Source organism: Cyrtonyx montezumae, unplaced genomic scaffold, assembly GCF_038088225.1.
Source record: "Cyrtonyx montezumae isolate F1298 unplaced genomic scaffold, pur_monq_1.0 scaffold_21, whole genome shotgun sequence".
NCBI classification, from domain to species: Eukaryota; Metazoa; Chordata; class Aves; order Galliformes; family Odontophoridae; genus Cyrtonyx; species Cyrtonyx montezumae.
The window spans coordinates 3,096,844-3,101,299 of record NW_027071948.1 but is presented as its reverse complement, the minus strand read 5'-3'; the positions used below and the strand labels follow the sequence as shown (position 1 = coordinate 3,101,299).

Below are 4,456 nucleotides of genomic sequence, written 5' to 3'. Positions count from 1 at the left end.
CCAGTCCCAATCCATTAAAGCAGCGTGCTGTCCATGTGTACACAATAACAAGTCAATTTGCCAGGTACTTGGACTAAAGAGAGACAAAAAGGATTTGGTGTTACACGAGCTGCTGAGCCAAGAAGGGTCCTCAGCTGATTGACCAGCACCTTTGTGCAGCTCTTCCAACCCCAGTCTAGCCAGATTGCTTGGTTTCCCTGTGAGACTTCAAAGCTAGCTGTCCATGCCCTCCCAGAGCAGTAGACAGTTTCACCTGGGTGTTTTGTTGGTGCTTTTCCTAAAGCACTGGAACTCGTAAAGGTAAGAAGCAGTGGGGAGGATTTCAAATGATTTGAGAAATGAAAAGCAGGATCTCTGTTTGCTGCACAGATACAAGGCTGTTCCCCAAAGCATCTTCCTTTGGCCCTGTTGTGCTTAATTTTTAGTGGCTTAAAAAAGTTTTACAGTTCCCAGAACAGCCAATTCTGCAGTCTCATTTCTTCCCAGAGGAGGATAAGAGATGAAGTAGTATCTTCCTTCTGTACCTTATTGGTTTGCTTTTCTGTAGCTGTTCTTGTCCCTGACCTGGTAATTGCCTTTGAGGTAGTCTGGTTTGTTCTGATTCTCATGGGAAGCGTTGGATGGATGATTAGGTCATTGTTTAAACAGACAGCTAGTTCCAGAGTGGGACACGTTTTCAGGGCAAGAAGGAAGGGACTGCTGTCAGGTCTTGATTTTGATGTTTTGGAATTGTTTGCTCTCTTCCTCAGGGTGAAAAGGCTTACAGTCAAGAAGTGATTTGTTAATTAATCGCTGCTGTCTTCTGGGACACAGGGAATGGAGCTGTTGTTCGTTATCGCAGTGCCTGGTGGGTATCTGTTCTCCGCTGTGCTGTTTGATTGGTGTGCAGTTGCAGCTCTTCATTTCACCTTTGTCAGTCACCTCTGGTAGCATACAAGAGGCATGAGCTCTCCCTGTCACCTACACTACCACGCTGTACAATGGAAGCCACTGAACTTCATTTCATGACTTTGTGACAGACCCAAAAGGTCTGTCCTAGATTACAGTGTCTTCTGGAAGGTGCTAGACGTTCTGAAGACTCAGAGGTAGCCAGGGGCTTGGGGTTTTAGCATCTGTTCCTCAGTTTGAGGTGTTGTTGAGTTTTGCCTTTCAGCTGAAGCTTCTGCCTTTCTTTGCAAGATGGCAGGCTCCTGATACTTGATGGAAGGTGAAACGTGGGAGCAGGAAAGAATTTTGTCTTAGTGCTCCATCTTACTATCCAAATGCAAACCTGTCTTTGAATTTTTGGTGTTCCTAACATGTTGCATCAGGACAGAGAAGGCTTACGATGTTTCGGAATGTGTATGTATTGCTACCAGAGCCTCACTGAGAGAAATGGAAGGCTGGTGAAAGCCAAAGTGAACTTCCTGTCATGCAGCATATTTTACCTTTATATTGCAGTGTCACACAAGACTCCCTAAGGGTAATAACCTGCTTTTGAGGCTATGATGCAAGAGTTGAGGAGCTACTTTGCCCTGACGGTTGCCCTCTCACGTGTTCAGATGTTTCTAGGAACTGAGGAGTGCAGGATTGCTAGATAATGCCACATCTTGAGCATCTCAGGCTGTTCTGCATGGATAATAGGAGAGCCAAATGGCTTTAATACAAGTGAGTATTGGTTCTCTTTTTCATTTATTGTTTTTGCAGATGGTTGTATTTCCAGTGAATTCTTCTAACACCACATGTGACATAAGAACAGAAGTGTGCAATCAAGTGAATCCACCAAGAGTTCAAACAGCCTTGTGCTTTAAACTGTTAAGTATCTGGAAACACTTCATTGTTCTGCTGTCTTGCCTGAACAGTGATGTGTGAAATTTGGGAACTGAGATAAGGATTGCAGACATGGAAACTGGTTTATCCTGCTAGTATTTGTAATGCAAGAGTGGTGGTCAGGAGCAGAATGTCTGTCAGTGTATAGCTTTGAGCCTCTTCTCCCTTGAGAGCTGTTTCCATTAGTACTGTTGCAGTTGCATCACTGACTCTTTCTTTGTCCCCAGACTCATGCTTTCTGTGAATGAGAAGAAAGGAGAAGACTGAACATCCTGCCCTAACTTCTCTCCTTGCGTGATGCCAGCTGTGAGTGTTTCTTTGGCAGTGTCTTAGCTGGTTGTTGTGAGCAATAGTTAAGGAAGCAATCAGCAAGTATACTGCCCTAGAAGTGCTACACATTGTTGGGCCTGCCTCACATCTCCCTGGCTTGAGAGGTGGATGGGGATCCTGGTTGGGTTGCTGCCCAGATGTACTGTGTTGCATGGGAGCTTGGGTTGTCTGAAGGAGCAGACTGCTCACATGCAGGATGCTTGATGTGGCCACTGCATCCGACACAAATGAAGAAAAGAAGATAAACTGATTGCAGTTTGCTTTTCTGTTCCTTTTTCCTTTCCAAGTGCATATTACTGAGAAAAATTCCTGCTACTGTTACTAACACTGCAAAAAAGCAGTGCTAAATACTGGGAGAGGGGCCTGGTTGTAGGGAGAATTCATCTTAGCTTAAGGCTCAGGCTGGTAATGTCCAGTTGGCTTTGAGCCTGCTATGGGAACAACCCACTCGCAGTCATTCTTTCTGTTGGCTGCTGGTCAGCAGGTATGTATCTCAAGAATATGCAGTCAGTAGTCAGACAGCCAAGAACTTAGCTGATCTTTCTGGAAAGGACATAGATTTTAATGATGCAATTGGCTGTTTCTCCTTACCTTGTTTAGGTAGGAGTGAGACAAGGGAGGTTTCTGGAGAAGACAAGTCTAAGATAGCAGTTATTGGTGGTGGTGGGAGGGAACCTTAGAAGAGGGCAAGTCCTTGCCAAAATCTGGTTGAAACTTAACAGTACTTGTGCAGAGAATGAGTGTTTCCATTAATTCTGATGCAGAGAGATTGGCTTTGTTTAATATTCTGTGGTTCCTGCTGACTTGGCTGGGTGTCATAATCCAGGGACGTCAAACCTTAAGCCTTTTTTAAAACACGAGCTGTGACTTTGGTTGCCTACATTTCTGTATGCCTTCTTTTTTTTTCCAGACGTGAACATAATTGCACCAATTACAGGGAGTTGTGCAACTTTACAAACTGTCTATAAAAGTTCTGCACTCAGAAGATGGGTGGCCAGAAGGGAGCAGAGTATCCTTCTGTTGCAACTCTTCTGGAGCTTCATCTCTACCTTTGCTGGGTGTTTGTCATGAAACAGATGTTTTGAGCTAGTACACCAGCTTTCCTGACTAACTTATTAATTTGGATGGCTTTTTAGCTTTAGGTTTATTCTTCACAGAGCAAAGATAGCAATCAGTCCCACGCTTTCTGGGGAGAAGCAGGATGTGGTTCTGCTTTTTAACTTTACTGCATTATAGGTAATAAATGGCTTTAAAAAAAACCACTGCACTGCAGAGTGCCTCTCTGTATTCTGTGTAAGTGCCTCTTACAGTGCCCTTGGCCAAAACAGTGCTACTCCTTATGATACAGTGGGTGAAATGTGGTTGGGGTGATGGTCAAACACACGGGGCTCAGCCTTCCTCAATCACTCTGTAATTCCTGAGCAACTTTGTGTTAATAAAGTTAGTGAGTTTGAATTCTAGTATATAACAATGCTTCGTGCCTTAACTTTGGTGTGTAGTATTTAAAGCAGGATGAATAGTAGTGTCTGTGTCTGACAGTGTGAGTGTCGTTTCCAGTTATGTTCCATGTGCTCTCTGCTACTTTGGGAAGAAACCTATGATGGAAACAACACTGAAAACTAAGTGTTGCTGATGTGACGTGGCTGATCCCTTGGTTAGACAAATAGTAATAGTTGCCCGTAAGTCTGGGACCTGAGCAGTCAGCACCTGCATGTGGGGAGGATATGTACGTGATTTAAAGGCAAGCATTTTGGCTCAGATAACTGAAGGAGGGTGAGGAATATGGCATGGTGCTTTACTGCTCGTTTCCAGAATCTGGAGATGACCCTGAACTTTAGTGTTGGAGTGACCTCATGTTAACAAAAGAACTGATGTCCTGAACTCTGTTTCACAGCATTTCCCCGTAGCAGAATTGTCTCTTTGCTGCTTTGCACTTCAAATGAGTTGTGTGAAAATTTGAATAAGGCTTCTGGCACAGTGGGCAGAGAAGCTGGCAAACCTCATGATGTCCACTTGAGGGGATTAGCTTTTACATCCTTGTCTCATCTGTGTTAAAACTACAGGCTCTAGGCAGAGCTTTCTGTCGCAGAATACTGTGCGTACTTCCAGTTCAATTTCAGGTCGAAGTTGCAGCCCCAAAATACAAGTGTTTGGCCTATTTTCTTGTTACTGTTGTTGTCTTCTAAGTAAAATATGGACAGCAGCTCTTACATCTTAAATGTGGTATTTTGGTTCGACATACTGTTAGACTGCGAATGCCTTTATTTTTGTGCAGCCACAGCGAGCAGGAACATCCCATATTAATCTCCTCATTTAA

General features: G+C 43.9%; 1 long non-coding RNA gene across 2 annotated transcripts; it reads left to right on the top strand.

Moving 5' to 3' along the window:
- Positions 1-535: 535 nt before the first annotated feature.
- Positions 536-3,629, top strand: LOC136049626 (uncharacterized). 2 transcript variants are annotated; one of them, XR_010622317.1, is made up of 4 exons: positions 536-847; positions 1,687-1,945; positions 2,037-2,115; positions 3,050-3,629. It is a non-coding gene; the product is annotated as an uncharacterized LOC136049626 (long non-coding RNA). The 2 variants fall into 2 exon arrangements; XR_010622318.1 differs by lacking the exon at positions 1,687-1,945 and adding an exon at positions 1,441-1,647.
- The last annotated feature ends 827 nt before the right edge of the window (positions 3,630-4,456 follow it).